This window comes from Anolis carolinensis, chromosome 1 (genome assembly GCF_035594765.1).
Source record: "Anolis carolinensis isolate JA03-04 chromosome 1, rAnoCar3.1.pri, whole genome shotgun sequence".
NCBI lineage: Eukaryota > Metazoa > Chordata > Lepidosauria > Squamata > Dactyloidae > Anolis > Anolis carolinensis.
Window position 1 is genome coordinate 296,775,865 of NC_085841.1, and position 26,956 is coordinate 296,802,820.

Here is a 26,956-nt window from a genome sequence, read left to right on the forward strand (position 1 = left end):
ACCCCTAAATTTTCTTTATTGATCATGTATGAGGAGACATTAGATAGAAAAGAGCCTGCATATACAGATAGATGCAGTCAAGTCATGTTTTAAGAAGCCCATTCAAGTAATCCATGGAATGAGTCAACTTTTTAAAAATGAACAAATTATGAATATACTAAAATTATTGCTAATATCAGTACAAGCATAATGTTATATTGCTTCTTTATAAAGAGCTCATACAACAATAAAAAACTTCAATTAACTTTTAAACAATCTATCTCTAGTATGGTGTCAAAACAGGAATCATGCATAATAGGCATGATATATATGTTATTAGGTTGAAAGCTTTGATTCCCATTTCAAGTACCCCAGTTTATGGGAGAATGCAAGCCTCATTTGATTATAAAAGATTGGAGAATGAACTGCATTTGTCAGGAGCAGACTGGAGAGGCATCAGACTGAAAGATAATGCAAGAATCAATTTGTCCCTGCAAGTCCTGGCATTTGTTTTGTTTATTCATTTATTCATTTGTTTTAGACTAGCAAACTGAGTGTGCAGCAGCCACCAACTCATATAGGAAAGGGTAAGCAGGCAGTTTGGGCTGGTGAGTGTGGGTGACCTCAATGTCAAGAGATGGGTCACATTTTGCCTCCTCTCTGAACAATTTCCCAGAGTGATTGTTTCTATAATTGGATGTTAAACCTTTATGCTAGTAGTCCCCATTGATTCCTACTTGTCTGAATCAATGGAAGGGTCTCTCTTGTTTTCAATTATCTCTTTGGAAAGAAAAAAAACAAATACTAGAGGGAAAAGGAGACAGAGAGTTACAAAAGTCACTGTTGCAGTTACTGAAGCAACCTCCTCAACTTGTGATTGTTATATTTTTAGAAGCTTGATCTTCTCTTCTATGCATATTGTCAGAAATTTAGCCTTCTCTTCTATATATTCTGAATTCAGATGTGGGTTGATGACCAAAATGTTTACTTTGATTTTAGAGGCTTCTAAGTGGCATACTAGTAGATGTTGATTGATTGATTGACACATGAATTTCAATTCTTCCTTTTGTCTTTTTTGTGAGTATTGGGGTTAATCACTTGAAAAAAAATCTATCCTAGCTTGAATCACATGGATTAGGCAGAGATATGCCACAGGAACATAAAATGTATGCTGACATTTACAGGACCATAGCAAAACATTCTAGAGCCAGTGAAATCTAGGGTCAGTAGAAGTTAACACCAGTGGAGAGGTACAAGCTGTAAGGGAAGAATGAATTAAGTCAAATACATAATACAATGTATTATAACTGAGATGTAATTATAACTCCTGTTTTCATATGTGGGGTTTTCCTGGGATTTTATGCCAGTATTTGCTTGTTTTATGGAGGCATTGAATGTTTTCCATTGCATGTTGGAATCCGCCCTGAGTCCCCTTGGGGAGATAGGGCAGAATACAAATAAAGTTTTTGGTTTTTGGTTTTTTTTATTATTATGTAGTCAACATTGTAGCAATCCTATACTTTTGTGACATTGGTGTTCCCTGTCTCTTACACTGACACTAGACATTCAGAAAGTGATTCCTGAACTAGAACAGCAATTCATAGTTTGATGGCGAATGGTTTGCTTCCAAGACCATTCACAGGCTATGATAGATAGCCAGATGCAAGGCTCACTTCACAAAAGGCACAAGAGTGGCTTCTCAAACAGGCAGGGGGAAATCTCTCTTTCAAGATCCCAACCACTGCCACCATTAAATGTGGGACACCCTGCCCAAAGCCCCTTTACATTTAGGCTAAGGGAATCTTTTTCTTAATATCCCACACCTTTGCCACGCCTTTTTAATATGGGATCTCTCAAATCCCACTATGACAGGGGGCAATCCTTCTTTCAGGATCCCAGCCACTGCCAGCTATAAACACTTGAGTCTGCACATGTGCATGTATAAGATGATGTGACGCTGAGGTAAAGTATGTGAGATGAATCTTCCACTGACTCTAAGTAGAGCAATTCACCACTCAGGAACACCGTCTTTATTCAAAACAAAGAATTATTTATTTATGATTTCTTAGTTCAAAAAGCGTAATTTGTTGCAAAGGTTTACTTCTTCAGTTTCATTTGTACATAATATAGCCAATATATTTCATTCTTTAACATTAACAACCTGACTGAAACTTTGTCTCAACAGTATTCCTTTTCCTCAGCTCCATCTCACTGGAAACCTAAACCTAACTGACTTCAGACATCTTCTTTCTAGCTCACCGGCTAGAGAACTCCAATAACTAACCTCTCTTTTTAAAACATTCCCTCCTTTTCTCCTCCAGCTAGCTCCGCCCCTTTCGTGCTAGCTTCGAAATGGTTACATTTATACAGAAGCAGCTACGTTACCATGGTGACACATAGCCAATCATCAGTAGCTAACTCCTGCCCACCTTTATCTCTGAATAAACATTAAATAACATAGACAAAAATCACCAATAAAATAAGGCTTTCCGTTACACCAGACAATGTCTATAAGATAATATATCAAGATGAGCAAAATTATTCTGAACCATTCTGTTCCTTCTGAAGTAAACATAGAGATTTGATTATTCATAATTTTTTTTTACAAATGTAGTCTCTAGGAATTTCTAGGTGTTCCAGTGTGCCTCTATGGTCAACTTCCTCCATCCATGATGAAGACGACCTACAGAATTCCAGAAATGAAACCTTTCTAGGAAGCTCTAGGTCCTCCAACACAATTCTGTGACCAGCTTCCAGTGGAAGGTGACCACAGACATACTGGAAGACTTATAAATTCTTAGAGAAGTATTGGTCATAATCCATGATCTGGCCCTGGTCGCCAGGGCTAGATCAGCTACATCCAAGAGTATTGAAGGAACTAGCGGAAGTTATTTCAAAACCACTGGCAATCATCTTCGAGAGTTCTTGGAGAACAGGAGAAGTCCCAGCAGATTGGAGGAAGGCGAATGTGGTCCCTATCTTCAAGAAGGGAAAAAAGAACGACCCAAACAATTACCGTCCGGTCAGCCTCACATCGATACCAAGCAAGATTCTGGAAAAGATCATTAAGGAAGTGGTCTGCAAACACTTAGAAACAAATGCGGTCATTGCTAATAGTCAACACGGATTTACCAAAAACAAGTCATGCCAGACTAATTTGATCTCTTTTTTCGATAGAGTTACGAGTTGGGTCGATACAGGGAATGCTGTGGATGTAGCGTACCTGGATTTCAGTAAGGCCTTCGACAAAGTCCCCCACGACCTTCTGGCAAACAAACTAGTTAAATGTGGGCTAGACAAAACTACGGTTAGGTGGATCTGTAATTGGCTAAGCGAACGAACCCAAAGGGTGCTCACCAATGCGTCATCTTCATCATGGAAAGAAGTGACAAGTGGAGTGCCGCAGGGCTCCGTCCTGGGCCCGGTTCTGTTCAACATCTTTATTAACGACTTAGACGAAGGGTTAGAAGGCACGATCATCAAGTTTGCAGACGACACCAAACTGGGAGGGATAGCTAACACTCCAGAAGACAGGAACAGAATTCAAAACGATCTTGACAGACTAGAGAGATGGGCCGAAACTAACAAAATGAAGTTCAACAGGGACAAATGCAAGATACTTCACTTCGGCAGAAAAAATGGAAATCAAAAATACAGAATGGGGGACGCCTGGCTTGACAGCAGTGTGTGCGAAAAAGACCTTGGAGTCCTCGTGGACAACAAGTTAAACATGAGCCTACAATGTGATGCAGCAGCTAAAAAAGCCAATGGGATTCTGGCCTGCATCAATAGGGGAATAGCATCTAGATCCAGGGAAGTCATGCTCCCCCTCTATTCTGCCTTGGTCAGACCACACCTGGAATACTGTGTCCAATTTTGGGCACCGCAGATGAAGGGAGATGTTGACAAGCTGGAAAGCGTCCAGAGGAGGGCAACTAAAATGATCAAAGGTCTGGAGAACAAGCCCTATGAGGAGAGGCTTAAAGAGCTGGGCATGTTTAGCCTGCAGAAGAGAAGGCTGAGAGGAGACATGATAGCCATGTACAAATACGTGAGGGGAAGTCATAGGGAGAAGGGAGCAAGCTTATTTTCTGCTGCCCTGCAGACTAGGACACGGAACAATGGCTTCAAACTACAGGAAAGGAGATTCCACCTGAACATCAGGAAGAACTTCCTCACTGTGAGGGCTGTTCGGCAGTGGAACTCTCTCCCCCAGACTGTGGTGGAGGCATCTTCTTTGGAAGCTTTTAAGCAGAGGCTGGATGGCCATCTGTCGGGGGTGCTTTGAATGCGATTTCCTGCTTCTTAGCGGGGGGTTGGACTAGATGGCCCATGAGGTCTCTTCCAACTCTACTATTCTATGATTCTATGATTCTATCCCAGTGAATGTGGAAGGCAGTCAGGAATCGTGGTTTTTCAGGGTTCTAAATCAGCTGAGCACTGACATGGATACATGAAGCCTTTCTGTTCAGAAAGTTCCCCTCCATGTATTGAGGGTGATGGAAATGTATAAATACATTATTCCCTGCTTGTGTTAAATCTGCCTTGATCCAGAATACAGGAATAGGACTAGGGGGCACTAGTGTTTTTAATGTCATTTTTATAGGAATCTAAAAGCCATTCTCACCAAATCTAAGGCCTATAGTCCACCGTTCTGTTCACACAATGACCAGCCAGTTACCTACAAAAGGTCCACCACTACTGTATGTGCAACAGTGTACTACTGCTTTTACTCCCCAACAAAAATACACAGACACATTCTGAACCTGGAATGAATCAAGATACTAATCCACCATGATTAGTACCCTGCAATAGCCACATTCTCCATGTATATGTCAAATTTCTTTTTGAAACTCCCCAAGTTGATGGCCAACACTGCACCTTTGGGAGAAGTAAGACCACCTTAGTAAAACCAAATTCCACAGTTGTAGTATGTGAAAAAGTACTTTCTTTGATCTGTCCCGAATCTATCCTGAATATCCTACCAATTCAATTTCAGAGGTAACTCTTGGTTCTAGTATTATTGAGTGGGCTTAATGATTAGCTGTCTGTGCTGCAGTGGGTTATGGTGGCACAGTGGGTTAAACTGCTGAGCTGCTAAAGTTGCTGACCAAAAGGTCAGTGGTTTGAATTAGGGGAGCAGGGTGAGCTCCCATTGTTAGCCCCAGCTTCTGCCAATTTAGCAGTTCGATAACATGCAAATGTGAGTATATCAATAAGTACCTCTCCGGCGGGAAAGTAACGGTGCTCCATGCAGTCATGCCACCCACAAGACCTTGGAAGTGTTTACAGACAACACTGGCTTGTTGGCTTAGAAATAGAGATTAGCATCAACCTTCAGAGTTAGATACAACTAGACTTTTAAAAAAAATTATTGTGAAACATAATTTCACAATATAATATAATATAAATCATATGCATTTGGACTTACCATGTTCTGTTTTGTGTCCCAGCTTTCATCAAGGTCCTAATCTGTTTTCATCTGACCTCCTGAAATTGTTTTGTTTGTTTTGTTTTGTTTTTGTTTTTCGGAGGAGGGGAGGTGCTGGCCAAGGCTACAGAACTAGCCAGTGCCCCTCAAATGCCTAGTAAGGAACCAGGCAAAGGGAGAGGAGGGAGGTGCAGGATGACCCAGCCACCTCCAACCCCCCCCCCCCTCCACCAGGCCTATGTGGGTAGGCCCAAAGCTTGCACCCATAGGCTCGGGAGCCCAGTCCTGCTGGTGTAGGCTTTGGGCCATGCCTAGATGGGCCTCACAGGGCCTACAGCTGATTGCCAAATATGGAGCGGTCATTACTCGGCAATCAGCTGTAGGCCCTGCAAGGCCCGGGTACATAGCCCCAAAGCCTGCACCCATAGGCCCGGAAGCTTTAGGCCTACAGGTGCAGACTTTGGGCCTACGGCTGCAGCTTTGGGTCTACACACCCGGGCCTCGCAGGGCTACAGCTGATCGATCTGAAAGGCAGGCTTGGAGCTGATATTGGCTGCTGCCTGCCTTTCATTTTCAGTCAGTTTTTGTTTCATTGGGGGTCTTTCCATTTCGTGCCATCCAAATGGATGATAAGAAACGGAAACACAAATTAAACAAATAGGACAAATACTGCACACATCTCTCATATATATATATATATATACACACACACACACACACACAGAAACATACAATCTTTGATATTCCACAATCAAAATACAAGTATTTTCCCCATTCCCACCCATGAACCCCATGCTTGACTTCTCTTTACATAATATGAAGGTACAGAAATACTATTGAATATTTATACCTCAGTATGATCAAGCATGTAATCATTTCCCTTGGTTTCACCAGCTATTCTATTATCACTCAGAATCTTATTAATCATACGCATAGCCGTCTGTCTGAGGTTCTCAAAAGTACTCATTTTATTTTCTTCATTATTCTGTATCCCATTTTACATCGTTTCCCCTCTTTCTCTTTCCTTCCTTCTTCCCCCTGCGAATAGTTTACTCATTTTACTATACTTATTATAGTTGTTCAGTAATGACTAAACTTAATGTCAGGGGGAAACCTTAACCCTAAAGAAACAAGAGGGAAAAAGACACCACCAGAAATCACCCAGAGATTTTGCTACCTTGCCTAACTTGCTTAACTTGTGCCTAACTTGCTTAACTTGATATGGCTGTTCCTTAGTGACTATGTAGCAAAAACTTCTTTAAAAATATTTTTTGTAACTGTTTTTCACATGGAAGCTGCACATGCAGCTCCAGAATTTGCACATGTAGAATTTGCTCTTTGGTCATTTTGGAGGCATAACATCCTAAAGCAACAGATTTATCCAGTTACTAGCCGTGCCCAGCCACACGTTACTGTGGCATAGTCTGGTGGTGTGGAAAATAAAGTAATGAGAAGCAGCCAGGGTTTGAAGTTGCAAGGCTATTCAGTGCTATTCAAGGTGGCCAATGTAGGATTCCCCTAGGAATGAAGCAGCCTGGCTTTGAAGCTGCAAGGCTGTTCAGTGCTATTCAAGGTGGCCCATTCAAACTTGCCTCAAGTAAAAAAAGATTTCTATCACACCAGAAGCAGCCTGGCTGCCGTATCAGGGATGGCCGGATGGTTGGTGCATTGTTTTTTCCTCACAAAGGGGGGGGGCAATCATGCATGTGCTGTAATGTCTTTTTTTTTGGGGGGGGGGGTTATGTTCTTTCTGGTTTTTTAAAGGTTATTTTCAATGAAGGACATACATTGGATTAGTAGGCGTATTTTGGCCAAATTTGGTGTCACTTCTGGTAATATTTGGCACATCTGTGTACAACTTTTATGGAAATGTATGTTAAAAACATAACTAAGAAAAAAAAATCTCCTTAAAATAATCAAATGTGTGAAAACATACTACAACAAAATCTAAAATCCACAAAACCTGCCATACCTTTATTTGGACAACTAAAAGGTACAAAATACTTCATATAAGCTTTCAAAACTTATTCATCAGGCAAAAAAGTTAAAAATCATACAGGAAAAGAAATATGATATTAGAACAACAGGCCTACATTTTGCCTAATACCCCTGAATACGTTTCCTGAACATATACTGTATCCTCACCTGTATATGACACAAGTTCTTAAAATATCTCTACAGATATATGAGATTACAAGGTTAAATCAATACAGGTCTTTGGCAATACTCAGCAAATTACTCATGCTTAGAAAAATAATGGATATTTAAACAAAAAGACAGGGATCTTATCTTAACATGCAGGGTTTTTCCATTTTAGAGCATTTTGCATTTTTTTTTAAAAAAAATGACTAAATGTACATGCTTGAAACAAGATTTAAATGAGTAATTGATGGTTTCACTTTGTGACCTTGAAAGAGAACATGTACTTCACATTCATTATTGCTAACTCAGTTCAGGGTCATTTGGCATTCTAAGAAGCATCATTTTTTACTAAGATACTTCTGTCCAGTATGATCCATGTCAGACAGAAATCTCATTTACAAAAAGCCAGCTGAATCCAACATTGTTCTTTCTACTCTAAATCTACTGTTTAAGCTTTTCAGCTCTAGAGATTTGGCCCTTTATATGGCCTAATAAAGATAATCAAACAAAATTAATTTGGTGGGTCTTAGCCCAGAAGATTGTGGAGTCCTGCCAACCTTGCATATTCTGTCATTCAGTTCATTTTGATGGCCCTTCTTTGCTCAGAATGTTTGGTGAAGTTGTAGGTCATGTAACTATGCCCCATTGGCAAAACGCTGTATGTTAAAAGAATTGGGAGATATAATGCACAGCATATGGCTCCTCTGTCACTGACTTCTGCTCTTAGCCCACAGATCTTAGAATTATCACATTCTTCTTAATTTGAAACAACTTGCAAAACAGCATTTCAAACATGCACATATAGCTGTCTGAAAAGATGAAACAGACTGCCTGCAGAGCACATACAAAAGCTGTCCTACTTATTCGTTTCTTAGGACAAAAAAATTACTATGGCATTTTTGCCATGTTATAATGTGATACAAATTGATCATGGAAGATAACTGAATTACCTTTAGAAGAGGCACAATATATTGTTCAAAATTCTGAAAGTCTAGTAGTACTAGTACAGGTTGATCTTCTTTTGTATTATTAAGGGTTTGTCCCCACTTTATATTCAGTGATATTCAGTCATCCCCTGCATTTTATCACAAAATTTTAGGTGAGGGCATAGACAAGAAAGTAAAGTTAAAAACTTTTAAAAGTTCCACAACAATTGAAGGCAGATAAAAAAACAATTTGGAAAGAAATTAAAAGGACATATTGACGATGATTTCCAATGTATTTAAGCTCAGGTCCTAAGATTCCAACAGATTTTGGGGACCTTTTACACTGCAGGCTCGATTCAGCATCCAGGATGTGATCTGGTGTCCAGTATCCCCCATGTTGTAGCAGTCTCAAACCATGAGACTGCTACATGGGAAAGGAGATTCCACCTGAACATCAGGAAGAACTTCCTCACTGTGAGGGCTGTCCAGCAGTGGAACTCTCTTCCCTGGACTGTGGTGGAGGCTCCTTCTTTGGGTGTTTTTAAGCAGAGGCTGGATGGCCATATGTCGGGGGTGCTTTAAATGCGATTTCCTGCTTCTTGGCAGGGGGTTGGACTGGATGGCCCATGAGGTCTCTTCCAACTCTACTATTCTATGATTCTATAATTCTATGATTTTATGATATGTCACCTACCTGCTCCTCAGTATTCTGGCTGATGTCAGCCAGAGCGCTAGCTACCACACTGGGGCTGAGGGAGATGGGAGGGGAAGTCAAAAGCCTCCCTTTGTCAGCATTCATGATGTCAACCAGAGAGTTGAGAACAAGACATGTGGCATGTTATGCCAGGGGACCACTGTGACACAGGGGATGGCCACTACATATCCCCAGACTGCCCAGGCCCAGAGAACACAGGATGGCAATGAAGACATTTGTGGATGGTTCTGGTTAGGAACTGGCCAAACTATCTTCAATGCCTCTAAATCAGGGGACAATCCAAATCCTGGGTCAGAGTTCAGACTTTCCTCCTGCATTAACCCATTAAGGCAACCTTGTCCCAGTGTTACCTGAGTCCCCTCGAGGAGATAAGGTGGAATATAAATAATGTTTTATTAATATTATTTGATATTATTATTAGCATCTTCCTGCAACATTTAGCCACCACAGCCTTGATCCAGTTACACACCAGTGTAGATGAACCCTTGTAAAACTCATCCAGGGAAGCTATGGCCCTCAATCTGGAAGAACAAAGCAGAGCTGTTGATGATAGAGTGACCTGGGGTCTCTCGTTCACAAAGTTGCCATAAGTCAAAGTTAGATTGACAGCAATTAACAACAATTAAAACAATAAACCAAAATGAAGTCAGTGAGAGTGCTAATCAAAATTCTAAGAGGACATTCCACATTTATGTTATTTGATTTTGCATTTTTTGTAAAACATAGCAAAAAAAAAAATCAAGCAAGTTACATTAAAGTAAAAAATAATAATAAGAAGAAAAATATACTTCATTTCCCCACTTCTGAAAGTAATGATGAGTCAAGATGATACACACCACTGCTCTCCAGCACCAAACACACTTGCTCACATTCATCTCACCATCCACAACAGAACATGAGGCAGCTGGGGACACAACATGAGAAAGTATTTGAACCATGATTACTCCTTCACTATTTAGTGACACTAAACCCTTGTAACTATAAAGGGAACTAAAATGTACAGATACAAACCAAAAGGAGGAAAATCAGTTATTAATTTGAAAACATGATATAACAATTTATAATTGAAAAGGAAGAAATTATAACTGCCTATTTATTGTAAAATGATATGTTCATATGAAAATATAAATACAAATAATTCTTATAATTATATGTTTGTGGCTGTTTGTTACTAAATGTATTGAGACAGAGTGGACTAGTCTGATTAATTTTTTTTATTTAATTTTAAATATTTTTATTATTATTGCGTGAAATATACATATAAAAGGACAGGAACACATATTGAGGCATGGGGGTCAGGGGAAAAAGAAAAGTGGAGGAAAGCAAAGGGGGGAATATGGTGGGTGGGAAGGGAAGTGGTGGTGCGTAGGAAAGACTGCACCGCTAGTTTGATTAATTATAATCTGTGTTAGGGAACACAAGGGATCTTATTTCCATGGGTAGACTCCATAATTTCTAGTTTTTTCCACATTTTTTCAACTCAAAAGCCTTTTCTTAATTGTAATGTAATTTATCATTATTTAGAAGAGAGTAATGTAAAGTATAAAGACATGCTACATTTTGTTTTAAATTGATATATGAAAAAGTACTCCTTTCAGCATTCCAGATATATTTTAAGCTGCACAGCATGCAATAGAAGTCACCTACAGTATTTTTTATATTTAATGGGAATTCGAGTGCAAGCCTATCTCTCTTTCTTCGCAAGTCTTCCCAATTGGCTGAGATCCAGACTAAGTTAGTTGTAATTAGCTCCCACTGAAATCAGTGGGAAATAAGCCAAGCACTGACAGAAAATGCTCCTAACTCATGAATTATTTTTCCTTCACTTATTTTAATGAGATGTAAACCCACCAGGTTAATCTGTATCCAAGAAGGTATGGTCAGTGTGGTGTACATAGGTGTGCACAAGATTGATGCCTTCCATTAGAAATGCCTTTCCATTAGAAAGTCAAATTAGGAATTCATATTGTGTGTCTCGCTGATTTACTACAGAACGATAACCCTTCCATCTCTTTGATTTTATAGTTCTATGAAATTCCAGATAATTGTGCCTAAGATCTTGATAGTCCAAATGCCTCTACTCTCCCAGAGCCACCCATGGCAATAAGATAATAAAAATGTGTCTAAAGTTTAACTCCACATACACATATCGGCATCATCATCAAATTTATTTCCATCCCACTTTCCCCCCACAACTGGAATTCAAAGTTGCACACATTTTTTTAAAAAAAAATCAATGCATACATACCAAAATGAACATTAAAATAGAATTAAAAGATTCACATTTTTTAAACAATATGAACTTCAAGTAACAAACAAAAAGAAAATGCTATTTTAATAAGATTAAAAAGTTATGAAAAAGTTCAGTTAAAACAAGAAAACACCCCCTAGACCATTTTTAAAACACTTAAAAAGGGAGGAAAATGAGAAGATGTCATGCTTGGTCTTTGATTATGTGCCTCAAGGATTGGAGCAGGTGGAGCTACTGACCTAAAAACAGAAGCAGAGAAACCCAAATATTGCTTTGATACTTCTTTAATATTTTTTTTAAAAAACCTGACATACTCTTGTTCCAGCTACTACTGTGGCACCTAAAATAATCTGGATGTCCCTAATTTAAACATTATTTTAAGTATTGAAAACTAATGGTATAATCCCACAAATGTAACCACAAATTGTCAAACTATGATATATTAATACCTAATTATTCAATTGTCTTAACCCATTACTTAAAGAAGGTGTTCCTTCCCCTTTATACAGTTACAGCAATATCATTCCACTTTAGCTATCACAAAATCATGTGACTAGTAGTTTAATGAAGAACTGGAGAGTACTTCCCAAGAATTCAAAATATTCCTCTTTACAGCTACAAATTCCAAAAGATGGAATCCTGATGTTAGTTAAAAGGAACATCATAGTTCTAAAAAATGTAGTATGAAAGAGAACCAGTTCAGTTATTCATGTGAAATTTTCTTCTAAGCAATATATTAATGGTTGAGGTGTTTGTTTAACAGTATGCATTTTTAAAATTTCATTGTTTCTGTGGGGAATTTTTTTTACAAAAAATATTTTAAGGAATTAATCAGAAGGAATGCTATTTATTGAACACGTATACATTGCATATTTAAAATGTGCAATGATGTTTCTGTCATTAAAAAAATAAGGAAAGCAATAAACACAATCAATTCAAGACCCCCAGATTGATTTATTACAATGGGCATACTAAATCCGAGCAGTTATGAATACAGCATGTGCATTATATAAAACTTTTTAAAGATAATGTGTCATTTTTAAAAGGTTGCTCAAGAGTCACTTTAAAAGTTAATTGAAAGAAAATTGCTTTTAGGAACTTCTCTCATGCAAGAGTAAAAATGCAACTGTCAATTTTAAAATGAAATAGTGATGGCAGAAGATTTGGGTTTTCCAGCAGAAGCTGATAGTCTATTACCGAACTGATTGAAGCTTCTACCAGTCTTTCTGAGCTGCCATTGCTACTCCAGTGTCAACACAGAGTCCCCTTCTTGGTCACTCTGCTGTTAGGGGGGCATCTACACTGTAGAATTAATGTAGTTTGACACCACTTTAACTGCCATGGCTCCATCTTATGGAATCATGGGTGTTGTAGTTTTCCAAGATCTTTAGCCTTCATTATCATAAAATGCTGGTGCTTCACCAAACTATAAATTCTAATATTCCATGGTATTGAGCTATGTCAGTTAAAATGGTACCAAGCTGCATTATTTCTACCGTGTGGATGCACCATAGCTGACAATAAGTCAACTGCTCTTCCTGATGTGCTTATCTAACCTGCCGTGAAACCTCAAATTGCAGCAGTCTACAATAAATCAGAACTAAATTGTAATGCCGATTTCACTCAGAAGCTCTATCTGCCTGGTAATCAGCATTAACTGGCTACAGAAGAAGCAGAAAGCTGCAAGTAGTGACCAGGAGTACCCACCCATTCAGCAGAACAGAGCTGCCCCTGTTTTTTTTTTCTTGTACAAGTGGCAGGCATTTGGTGTTGATGGTACAGCATTTTGGAAGGCTTTAGTGACAAGCAACTGCCCAACAGTGTTCAAACATTAACCTGTGCCTTGCTGGTTATCCCAGCCAGGAGAATATTTCAGAACCCACACACATGGAAATATTTTGAGGTGGAATTTTCAATTGGCCTGAGGGGTATATGTCAGGAGGAATATATATCAACAATTCCCTTCATACAAACAAATCAGAGAACTCAAACTTGCCTCTGAAAAGTATGGTCCAATGATCTGAGACCTACTTCATATTTATTATGAAGGTAAGTTAAAAATATAAGATAAGCCATTGTGAATCAGACCAAACAATCCGATTCAGTTCAGCATTCAGTTCCTATAAAAGTCAGCTGGGTACCTACAGGATACCTACAAAAAAGATGTGATTATAATACTGCCTTTTCTACAACTGGTATTCAGAGGCATGCTGTCTCTGATGCTGGAGAACCTCTTAGCTTCATTTATTAGCTTTATTTATTCCATATCAAAAACATTGCATACATTAGTACAAAACTGATAGAAACAGAAGGAGCACAAGTGGCTAAATATCTTTTGACCAAAAATGGGCAACAGCAACCACATTGTCGAACAATACTTCCCCTGTACATGAGGCAGGACATTGCGGACAAGCATACAGATGTGGAGTTGTCTGTTATGCTCCACAGTCACACAAGGTGGAGGATTCCTTTAAATAGTGACATTTTGCCTGGTTGTGTTTTTATCTGCCCACTCCACTGCTGAGTCTGTTCAGGGACTTCCAAATTGCCCATTCTTGGTTTGCCCCTGGAGGCAGACCTTTGGGGGGGGGGGGGGGGCTTCCAATTGGGATTTCTCTTAGCTAGTTTCCATTGATAGACCTGTCCTTCATGAATTGGTCTTTTAAAGCCTTCTGCATCTCTGAGTGGTCAATTCAGTAATTCCTGTATAAGTTGTGTGAAGCTGAGAAACTTCAGTAGTCTGCTGGAAAGTACTATGAACTAGCATCAAGTCTTTCAGGATCAGTACAGCTATTATGCATACCTTTTTCTGTGTCAACATTCCTTGAGTCAATTTCAGTTCCTATTGAGCAAAACCATTGACAAAGTGCATGCAGACAGTTGGAAACCCACAGTTGGCTGCCCGTTTGGATGACTCTAGATCAGAGATAGGTTTAATCAAACCCAGCCCCCACCTCAAGGCTATTTTTGTGAGTCCCAGAGGTAAAAAGCAATTTTAGCCCAAAACTTTCCCCAAGGGCCTCAGGTTCACTTTATTCATGATCCCCCCCCCCCCAAGCCAATTTAGGCCCAGGAGAGGCCTGTTTTAAGAAAGTGTACAGAAAGTGACCTTTGCTCACTTATTAATATTAGAAACTATTTTTCCTAGATCTGAAACAAGAGGTTAAATTTTTAGATCATGGGGGAAATTGATTTTGTGTGTGTGCGCGCAGGGGACTGGGGAGCAACACTTCAAAGTTTCCTCGGGGACTATGGTGGACCTTAAGTTTTCCATAATAGCTTATCTCTGCTGCATGGAAATATTAATTTCCCTTGAAGCATAGTCCCAATTGCCTTTTCAATATTTGCAGTCAGAGTTTTCAACTCAAGTAAATACTGAATATTGTGACTGCGCCTTCGGGGATTATGGTTGATGGTGATGGGATTAGAAGAGGAAGGAAAAACCCTCGCGATGAGGGCTCATTGGAGGAGTTGCGCAGGAAACGTATTAGAGAGCTCAATGGGGAATCTTCAGGTTCAGATGGGGAGTTTGGGGAAGAAATGGATGCTGGGGAACAGGTGGTGGCTGGGGAAGTGGGCACTGAATGGGCACAGCCACCGGAGATGTCTGGGGATTTGGGGCCTATGGATACTACTGAACCTGCGGTGTCTTCAGGAGCGGATCCCACTTGGGATGCTTGGAGAAGGGAGGATGGTTCTTTAAGTGTTCATGGGGCTAAGTATGGGCAGGATGACTGGGACTCCGACAAATTATTAGGCACTCCTGATCCACGAGCCCTAGCTGTGTGGAGTTCGGACTCTGAGTAAGATCTGGGACACCTGGTGTTGGGTGTGAGTGTTTGGTCACCCAAGAGGAAGGGGAATAAAATGGGAATGTTTGGCCACTTCACTTTGCGTGTGGCAAGGTGTTGCTGAAGCGCCATTGGGATTTCTGTGTATCCATGAAGACTGGACTGGGACTGTGCTTCTGATCTGCTGTTACCATCGTTGCTTGGCTCTTTGTGCCTTTTCGTGGACCTGGTTTTGATGACTGCACCCTCTTCGGACCCTGGATTGGAATTTGACCTTGCTTCTGTCTTCGCCCTTTGATTGACGACTACTATCAGCTTTTAACTCCTGGCTTGCCCTTCGGACTCCGCTGCTGTCTCCTGACCTGACCTTGGATCCTCCTGACGATGTCTCTTGGAAGCAGTTTACTGCATTTCTAGTTTGTTTGTTTTCAGACCAGTTTGGTGTTTTCTTTTGGGAACTGTCCCTTTAAATCCACAAAGCCGGCTGGCTGCTGAAGAAAGGGCTTGGACCCAAAAAGTGCCTTTTGCACTAAGTTTGTTTAGCTTTGTTTTTCCTGCTTGGAGTTCCGGATTTAAGCTACTCATTGCAGCTTTTGGAAGGTTTCAAGTTCTTGTTTACATTGCCTATTTTTTAGTAGTCAACTCAATTTGTTTTCTAAGCTGAACTGAAGCGTCTTTTTTGTTTTATTTGAATGCCTGCGTGGATAAATAGCTTGGCTTGCTAAGGCATTCTTTTGAGTTATATTTTTGTTCGAACTGTTCTTGAAACACTGATAGTGAAGTGTTTCAAGATATCTTCTGTGTTTATGTTTACTTTTTGGCTTATCTCCTGAATAAACTCTGTTTTGTTCGTTAATTGGCGTCTGACTCTTGACACTGAAAACTGTGAAACCAAAATATTTTTTTAAAAAAACTCAAAACATCAGAAAAATGGGCACTTAAATCAGTAATGTAACATTATCTTAACAACAAGGGAATAATTCACATCCTCATACATCTCATTGCTCTTCATAGGCACAGTACAGTGGCCAAATCCTAGCTCCTTTAGCCTTATGACTTATCTTGGATAAATGCCATGCCACTGTAATTATCACTCCTCCAGTTTTAACCACAACTAGCAGAGTTTGCTGTTTACTATGAAGTGATAATGACAGCTCCAGATGGGAAAGCAGTAGCTAACATGCTTAAAATCACATTGGATTTCAGGGATCTTTACATCTTTAGAATACTTGCAATTTTTTGATCCTCAATTTAATAAAAGATTGTCTTGTATTGGTATCACTTATTGAAAAAAGTTGCAACAATGTAATTTTATTCCACCATGAAAGCAAAAAAAAAAAATCAGCACTTCTATTATTTTTCATTCTGTTTCTGAACAAAATACTTTTTGTGCAAAACTGATGCTTTTGCCACAAAACTCATTGTCTTTTTTCTGCAAAATACAATTTTTGTAGAATATACCTTCTACAACCCCCCCCCCCAAATGTAAAACTAACAACAACAAAATTAAACACTCATTAAAATTCTCTACACAGGAAAGAACAATCTTGCATTTATGAGCTGCTGATGCATCTAATAAAGGAAGGTTAACATCCCTGTAGGATATAGAAGGCTGGTACAATAACAAACCTTGTAAGAATGTAGAAGACAGTCTTACATTAAGTCTCATCATAGGACCATATTTCTCATATTGTTTAAGTTGACAAGCACTCTTGGGTGATTTGACAAAAGTCTCTCCCAACCCTACCTTGGATATATCAGGAATTGGATCTAAGGTGTTTTCCACACACAACACTGGCTATATCACTGAGATTGTTTATATATTTATTCAGTGCATAAATGACACTATCTACTTACCATATGCTAAAGGCAACACACATAAAAATATAAATAAAACATTTCATAATATCAAGGTATTTCAAAAAAAATGAGAAAATTCATAAAATATAACTTGATTATCAAGAATGACAGACAGTGTTCAGAATTTAAATGACATGAGAACAAAATTAACTTGCCTGCCCAACTAAAGAGACAACTTCACATCCTCTGAAAAGGAATGTTTTTTAAAAGGCCTTGTCTTGAATAAATGATGTCTCTGATTACTAGAACTACAAACTGAGTTACATGGAGGAGGAAGATAGTACTCCAGAGCACAGGCAGTCCCATGATATCAGATATCTCTAATGCACAAAACATGGAAAATAAGCAAGATGAAATTGAATTCTTAATGTAGAAAGGTAAATCTGAATTTAATTCACTTGGTTTAGATGATCATGATCATGATGATAATAATAATAGTTTTATTTCTTGCCCCTCTCTTCATGGCTCAAAGCAGATTATAGCATTACTAAAACATAAACAAACACATAAACATTTTAAAACACTCAGGAAAATACACATATTAAAACATATCTCCATAAAATACATATCAAAATACACAAAACCAAACCAGGCATACAGTGGATTTTAAGGACCTCTTCACACGGGGCATTTTTGCCCAGTTTTGCCATTTTTACGCCATCACACAATGCACAGCAAGCCCCACCCACATTCTTCCCAAAGTGGGAAGTGCCAAAAGGCAATTTCCTCTGTCATCCCTTCTGCCATCTGATGGGGGGGGGGGAATGGGTGACAACACATCATGTCCCATCCCCACTGTGTAATGAAGGGAGGGAGGACACGCAGGGTGCCATGAGCTGCCCCATGTTCCTTCCCTTTAGCGGCACAATGGCACAGCCTGAAAGGGCCATGTGAAGAGGTGGTAAAATTCACCATTAAAACTGTCTGCATAGGTCTGATGGAAGAGATAGGGCTTCACTTGTATCTTAAATTCTGACAGCTGATCCAACTGTCAGAGCTCTAACGGAAGGTCATTCCACAGTCGTGGAGCAGCCGATGAAAAGGTCCTCTGGTGGTGGTTGCCAGTCCAATTTTGGCTAGTTGGATTAGCTGTCCTGCAGAGGACCTAAGTGTGTGGGGCAGATTGTACAGGAGAAGGCAATCCTTTAGGTAATCTGGACTCAAACTGTGTAGAGCTTTAAAGGTCAAACCCAACACCTGTACTTTGCTCAGGAACTAATTGGCAGCCAGTGGAGTGACTATAGGATAGGTGTAATATGCTCTCTGCTAGATTTTCCTGTAACCAGTCTGGTTGCTTATTTTGAACTAATTGGATGGACTGATCTGATTTGACTTGTACTCTGCCTTTCTCCCAAATGATACTCCAAGTAGTTTAGAAACAATCACTGAACTTCATTAATATGAGTTTCATGATTGAACTTTTCTTCTGTGGAGGACTTTCAACAAAGGTGCCTTTCAAGTGTATTTCTGTGTGGTAGATTCTCAGGTTCTGATAAATGGGAAGTGTTGGAGAACCTCTTGGTTGAAAAGAATAGTTTTCACACAAAATAATATCATTTTGAATGTGCCGACATCCAAAGAAAGTATAGTCATCATGAAGTACATTCTCCAGGAAGAGGAGGGGGAATAAGAAAATGGACTAGCTACATTGAATTGCACATGTAAACAAGATGGAAGTGAATGAAGTTGGTGTGGTTTACAACCTATATTTCTGACAAAAAGCTCAGTCTCCAGATATCATACTAGTACTAGTCTTTAAACAGATTTCAGGGACTATTACTGGCACTGGTTTTGGTTTCTTCTTTGCACAACTGCTACAAAAATCAGCATTCGGCCCTGAGTTCCTTTCACAGGGCTGAGAGATCCTGATGTTACCTTGACTTATGTTTCAGTATTTTCCAAATAATGGAAGTCATAAACAATAACATAAGAAATAGTCCTATCCCCTGTCATGTACTATGTAGATGTTTCAGTCATCCACTACAATTTACTCTGTGGGAAATGTATATGCTCCATCTTAATACATAGATTACAATATATTTAGTTATTTTGTGAATGATTGACTAGAGAGCTAATGCAAGAAATAAAAAAAAAAACCCTGTCTTGCAAGAGGTCCATCAGTACTCTATAGCCGCCACCCCCAGCCCCCAATTATATTCTTGATGGCAATTCACAAGCATATGATGATAATAAAGGGTAATTTCCTTCTCTTGTCCTCTGATCACATAATGTTATACTATCTCCAAGGTTTCTCCCTTTACTTTAATCTAACATACGTTATAGACATCATATGTGAATGTTTAAATTTTTGAATTCAAAATAAGTAGCTTGGGCCACAGATGGTGGAAATGCATTTTTTTTCTATACTTTGTCCACATCATACTACTGTTTTTAGAAAATAGGAAGCTCAAACTGCATCCAGTATTCTAAATATTGCCTTAAGAGTTATATTAAGGATATTTCAATACAGTCATTTTTATTTTCAGTCTCTCATCTAATAATTCTCAAAACTAAGTATGTCTGTTTCATTGATGCAGCTCACTGAATTGATTATGTCAGTGAGCTTTCTACTGTGACCTCAAGATTTCTTTCCCAAGTAGTCCTGACCCCATCAGAGCATGCATTTATGTTCCAATATGCATCATTGTGCATTCTGGGTAAGGAATTAGATTTGACTACTTGTAATGACTCCAAGCCCTTTGGGAACAGAAGAGAAAGAGAACCAAAGGGTCTCAGCTTCTTAAATAAAATTTTAATATCTACCTCACAGTTTGCTACTATGAAAAGGTGAAGGGCTCCTTATACTGGCATTATCTTCTGAAATTTCTTTTTCTGCTGTCTAGGCAGGATCTTTTCTTTCCCCTTTCTCCAGGGACAACCAAGGACATTTTTTACCTAAGGCAAAAAATGAGAAAGCATTGCCTCCTGTTCTAACTACAAAAACCAATTTGATTGGCAGCTGAATATTTATTCAACCCTGATGTTGAAAATGTGTCCTCAACTACACTTGCAGGCAACAGGCCATATTAGAAGCTGCAAGCTCAAAGCTTTCTTTGTCCAACATGTCACTGCTGCCTTTCAATGTCACCTGCCTAGGGTCTTCTGTGACACAAAACTGTCCCTTTAGGTTATGTAAGTGGGATCTGCAAAGGAATGTTCTTCTTCCCTCCCCTGCCCCAGAAGTGAGCTTGCATTTCACATCCAATGAATAGTTCTAAGCCCACTGTTTTTGTATTTGCCCCTTTAATATATTTTAAAAATTTATCTTTATATCTCGGGTTGCCCCCAAGACTGCAGGTATTCATTTTTGGCAAAGTTTTTTCCCCTATTGGCCATGTAAATTACAACATTCACAGCTTGAACAGTATCAATAGGTAGAACAATACAAACACTATCAAAAATACTGCTGTGTGCTTTCCTTCCTTCTCTCCCTCCATGTGCATCCATCTGTCTGTCTGTCTCTCAATGTTATGGCAAGGTTTACACATTTTAAGAGATGGAAAATGTTGATTCTAGTAAGTTTAAGAATCTAGAAAGATAGAATTCCCAAAGTTGTATTTCAAAGGGAGCAATCTAAAGGCCAACTTTAATTATATTGATTATTGCAATTTCACATATGCTATAGTGTAGTCTTGAATTTTGAAGTGCCTATGTTCATTATAACAATCCTGCAGGTATACATTCAAGAAGACTCTAAAAATGCACACAGCTATGTTTATCCATAGCAATCAAACCAGTTCTAGAAGTTTCTATCCTGGGCTTTGATGAGGGTTGTTTTTTTTTTTGGTTGGGGGGGGGGGCTACATTTCTAAGAATTTCACAGCTAACATGGCCAGTGACTAAGGAATTCTGAGAGCTATCAACCAAAAATATTTTTCCAGGCTCTGTTTTTATCTCCACCATGAGCACATATCATTGAAAGTTAATGGGTTTTAACTGCCCATTTAGGATCAAGTTGTATTAATGTATTTTCCAAAACAATAGCAATGGCACATGACAATACACAATTGGCAGGGAAGAAAAAGAAGAATCCCTCACTGCTGTGTCAGACTTGTATCTAAACTCAGAAGTAACAGGAAAAGCTAAGGGGCTAACAGTTGATGTCTTCATTCTTGCTGATTAAAAATCTGGGGACTTCAGTCTTGTAAACCATGGCTCCACCATAACAGTGATTGAATTAAAAATATTGCATTCAAGAAAAACAAAGAAAAGCCCATTGCATCAATATCTTGGGGGTGGGGGTGAGGGAGAGAGAAACAGCACTGAGATTTGTTTGCTTAGATCAAGAGTGGGAAATATAGTTCCCCAAGGCAGTCTTGTGGCCCTCGGGGTCTTCCAGGGATTATATTTTTGGAATACATGGAAATGCACTCTTGGATGGGGGTGGGGGGGGGGGTAAAGCCAAAAATATATTTAGGGAACAAATTTTTGTTTATTTACTTACCTATTTACTTATTTTGTGATGCAAAATAATAGGCTTTTCCTTAATCCCTCCTTATTATCCAACATATTCACTTATGTCAATCCTCAAAGGAAACAGGTCTTGGTAGTAGGTGACTCCCTCCTTAGAGGAACGGAAGCCATCATTTCCAGACCGGATGGGATGGCTCGAGAAACATGCTGCCTCCCGGGGGCAAAAATACACCATATCACTCAGAGGCTCAGCAGGCTCCTAAAGCCCCATCACCCTCCCCACCTTATGTTGATACATGTAGGTACCAACGACACCGCTAGGCATACTTTTCAAAAGATCACAAATGATTTTCGAGCTCTGGGAACAAAGCTAAAACTGTATAATGTACATGTGATCTTTTCATCCCTCCTCCCTGTTGTAGGACACGGCTCTACAAGGGCCGGAAAAATAGTACAGGTCAATAACTGGCTCAGAAAATGGTGTCAAGAGGAGCATTTTGGCTTCCTTGACCATGGTCTACTCTTCCAAGAGGATGGACTACTGGCAAGCGATGGGGTGCATCTCACACAAGTAGGAAAACAACTTTTTGCACACAGACTCACGAACCTCATCAGGCGCACTTTAAACTAGATCCACTGGGGGAGGGGAACAACAGCCTGGCGAACAATATATTACCCACAACCACAGGGAACCGCCGAAAGGCTAAATGGAGGGCTGCACAAACACAGCAAGGACCAAGTACAGAGAGCACAATAATCCCAAATAAACAGTTCGAGAGGAGGTCACAGGGGCTTACATGTCTTTACACTAATGCTCAGAGCATGGGAAATAAGCAAGACGAACTCCAACTCCTAGCACAGCACCACACATACGATGTCATAGGCATCACTGAAACCTGGTGGGATGACTCCCATCACTGGAATTTAACCATTGAGGGCTATAACCTCTTTCACAGAAATAGAACAAAGGGGAGAGGAGGGGGAGTAGCTTTATATGTCAAAAACAGTTACGTTGCAGAAGAAATGCAAGACTGTAATCCGGGAAACCAGCTTGAAAGCATCTGGATAAGAATCAAGGGAACCGGGACTCAAAAAGATCTTGTCGTGGGTGTCTACTACAGACCTCCGAGTCAGGATGAAGGGCTTGATGAAGCCTTCTGTCAACAGCTGACCAAACAGGCACAAAGAAGAGATATAGTAGTCATGGGCGATTTCAATTATCCCGATATCTGCTGGAAAACAAACTCAGCCAAGAGTACAAAGTCCAACAAATTCCTCACTTGCCTTGCAGATAATTTTATGGTCCAGAAGGTAGAAGAGGCAACAAGGGGATCAGCAACTCTTGATCTAATCTTAACAAATGTGGAAGACCTGATCAATACAGTTGAAGTGGTTGGATCCTTAGGGGCAAGTGACCATGTGCTCCTGGAGTTTGCAATACAAAGGAATGCTGAAACTAAGACAAGTCAAACACGCATTCTGGACTTTAAGAGAGCTGACTTCCAAAAAATGAAGGAATTACTGAGCGGCATTCCATGGACGCCGATATTAAAAAACAAGGGAGTTAAGGATGGATGGGAGTTTTTCAAAAGTGAAATACTCAAGGCGCAAATGCAAACAGTGCCAACAAAGAAGAAAAATAAGACAAATGCAAAGAAGCCAGAATGGATGTCCAAAGAACTTCTAACTGAGCTAAAGCTCAAAAGTGACATGCACAAGAAGTGGAAAAGGGGAGAAATCACCAAAGAAGAATTCAAACGTATAGCCAACACCTGTAGGGAAAAGGTTCGCAAGGCTAAAGCGCAAAATGAGCTCAGGCTTGCCAGGGACATAAAAAACAATAAAAAAGGCTTTTTTGCTTACGTTGGTAGAAAAAGGAAGAAAAAAGAGGCGATAGGGCCACTGCAAGGAGAAGATGGGGTGATGGTGACAGGGGACAGGGAAAAGGCAGAACTGCTCAATGCCTTCTTTGCCTCGGTCTTCTCAGAAAAAGAAAGCCATCTTCAACCTCAGCAACACGGAATGGACGAAGGATTGGGGGAAATCCAACCCCAAATAGGGAGACACGTTGTCCAGGAACACCTGGCCTCTCTAAACGAATTCAAGTCCCCAGGGCCAGATCAGCTACACCCAAGAGTACTGAAGGAACTAGCGGAAGTTATTTCAGAACCACTGGCAATTATCTTCGAGAGTTCTTGGAGAACGGGAGAAGTCCCAGCAGATTGGAGGAGGGCGAATGTGGTCCCTATCTTCAAGAAGGGAAAAAAGAACGACCCAAACAATTACCGTCCGGTCAGCCTCACATCAATACCAGGCAAAATTCTGGAAAAGATCATTAAGGAAGTGGTCTGCGAACACTTAGAAACAAATGCGGTCATTGCTAACAGTCAACACGGATTTACCAAAAACAAGTCATGCCAGACTAATCTGATCTCTTTTTTCGATAGAGTTACGAGTTGGGTCGATACAGGGAATGCTGTGGATGTAGCGTACCTGGATTTCAGTAAGGCCTTCGACAAAGTCCCCCACGACCTTCTGGCAAACAAACTAGTAAAATGTGGGCTAGACAAAACTACGGTTAGGTGGATCTGTAATTGGCTAAGCGAACGAACCCAAAGGGTGCTCACCAATGCGTCGTCTTCATCATGGAAAGAAGTGACAAGTGGAGTGCCGCAGGGCTCCGTCCTGGGCCCGGTTCTGTTCAACATCTTTATTAACGACTTAGACGAAGGGTTAGAAGGCACGATCATCAAGTTTGCAGATGACACAAAACTGGGAGGGATAGCTAACACTCCAGAAGACAGGAGCAGAATTCAAAACGATCTTGACAGACTAGAGAGATGGGCCAAAACTAACAAAATGAAGTTCAACAGGGACAAATGCAAGATACTTCACTTCGGCAGAAAAAATGGAAATCAAAGATACAGAATGGGGGACGCCTGGCTTGACAGCAGTGTGTGCGAAAAAGACCTTGGAGTCCTTGTGGACAACAAGTTAAACATGAGCCAACAATGTGATGCGGCTGCTAAAAAAGCCAATGGGATTCTGGCCTGCATCAATAGGGGAATAGCGTCTAGATCCAGGGAAGTTATGCTCCCCCTCTATTCTGCCTTGGTCAGACCACACCTGGAATACTGTGTCCAATTTTGGGCACCACAGTTGAAGGGAGATGTTGACAAGCTGGAAAGCGTCCAGAGGAGGGCGACTAAAATGATTAAGGGTCTGGAGAACAAGCCCTATGAGGAGCGGCTTAAAGAGCTGGGCATGTTTAGCCTGCAGAAGAGAAGGCTGAGAGGAGATATGATAGCCATGTACAAATACGTGAAGGGAAGTCATAGGGAAGAGGGAACAAGCTTGTTTTCTGCTGCCCTGCAGACTAGGACACGGAACAATGGCTTCAAACTACAGGAAAGGAGATTCCACTTGAACATCAGGAAGAACTTCCTCACTGTGAGAGCTGTTCGACAGTGGAACTCTCTCCCCGGGGCCGTGGTGGACGCTCCTTCCTTGGAGGCTTTTAAGCAGAGGCTGGATGGCCATCTGTCGGGGGTGCTTTGAATGCGATTTCCTGCTTCTTAGCAGGGGGTTGGACTAGATGGCCCATGTGGTCTCTTCCAACTCTACTATTCTATGATTCTATGATTCTATGCAAGGGCAGTCTCCTCCAATGTCTCCTATGGGGGCAGTGTCCCAGTCCTGTCTTTGATAAATGGAGATCTGAGTGCTGGAATATAATAGGTTAATTATGAGTGCAAATACACTGTAGAATTAATGCAGTTTGACCCCACTTTAACAGCCTTCCTATGGAATCATGGGAGTTGTAGTTTCACAATTTCTTTACCCTTCTCTGCCAAAGATGGCTGTACCTCACTAAACTACAATTTCCAGCATTCCACAACATTGAACCATCACAGTTAAAAGTGTGTCCAGTTGCATTAATTCTACACTAGATGCACTCTATGATAATGACATTCAGAGGCCAAAGGATCCTTGGCCTCCAAATGTTGTGCCTAATTCTGGGGCAATGTGTATGTGAATGAATGGCTCTTGATTCAAACAGAGAGGGTGCTACTTTGTTAGACAGAGGATAGATGCAAAACAATGGAGCCAAATATCCCATACAATTGTAACAAGCATGGGATGTCAGCAATCACTCGTTATAATCGTTATAACTCGATTTCTTAGCATTTAGCAAGAAGACAAATCTGTTATCACTGGTCTTCAGAACACTCTCCTGCATAAAAATGGTGTGTCACATGCATTGCTTGATGTAACAAACAACTACTACAAAAGAGTAAACAGTGATTCCAGTTAACCTGCAAGTCGCTGGTTTTGTTTTACATCTTTCAGTTCCTTTGGCTATTGCTGCTTAGCAACCTAAACAGAGCTTTCTCAGTCTGTATTTATTCTAGCAGGATTTCATTCCTGCCACCATTTCTTTTTTTCTCTCTCTCTTTTGGAAAATCTATATCTGAGGGAGGGGGAGTTCCCCCAAGAGAAGAAAGGGATGCTTGTACTTCATTTTTTAACATCAGATTATGGGCACCTTACCATCCTTTTCTTAAAATATACATATTTGTACTTGACCAGTAGCAGAAGAATAAGATGCCATCTATTTCATCATCATCATCATCATCATCATCATCATCATCATCATCATCATCATCATCATTTAATTACTTATTAATCGCTCTCCATCCAAGATGCTCTAGGAGATTTACAAGATAAAATTGTAAAGGATAAAAATACATACATACAAATATTGATAAAATTAACATAGATTAAAAGCTCTAGTAAAGAGCCAGGTCTTGAGTGCTAGGGTAAAAGGCCCTAACTCACACATGGCTCTCATATAGGGCAGCAAGGCGAATGCATAAGGCAGGGGCAGAAATAGAAAAAGCTCTGCGTCTGGTCCTTTCTAAGTGCACTTCTCTAGGGCCCAGTATATAAAGTAAGTCGCGTTGGGATGGTCGCGTTGGGATGGTCCCCCTATTTACTGGGGATTAGAAACATTTTTCCTCCTTGTCTTTGGTGCCCACACGAGAAACATGTTTCTGATTTGAGCCCCATCTACAAATCACAGTGCTATGTGGGAATGGACACAGGTCTCTGTTTCAGACGAGCTATTTGAACCAATGGCTCCTATCAAAATGCTTTCTTGGAAGACCCTGTGTTTCACAAATGCTTTCAAGTAGTTATGCAGTTTCTGACTAACAGGCATTGAGGGGCATGGGAGCAGGGAGGGAGGGAGGGAGAGAGAATGCCGCATCACTGACTCACCATAGATCCTGCATCATGTACTGTGCGAAGGGAAATTAGACTTGAAGAGATTTGTTTTTCCACTGTAACTGTTCACCAAAAGTGGAGTTTTAGTAGGGTACCTGGTTATTTGAGGACAAGAATTGATAAAGATAACAAGAGGAACATATTCTGCTACATTAACTCGAG

At 40.2% G+C, this 26,956-nt stretch overlaps 1 protein-coding gene across 11 annotated transcripts in view; it reads right to left on the reverse strand.

The window, feature by feature from the left end:
* The window catches only part of lrrc4c (leucine rich repeat containing 4C), a 1,096,970-nt gene that overhangs the window by 119,883 nt on the left and 950,131 nt on the right, over positions 1–26,956 (reverse strand). The window contains exon 1 of one of the 11 annotated variants that reach the window (XM_062958516.1): positions 21,540–21,563. The exons of the other annotated variants lie outside the window; for them this stretch is intronic. The gene's annotated coding sequence lies outside the window, so the exon portion shown is untranslated. Of the gene's footprint in view, positions 1–21,539; positions 21,564–26,956 lie in introns of those variants that run through there. 11 annotated transcript variants of the gene reach the window in all.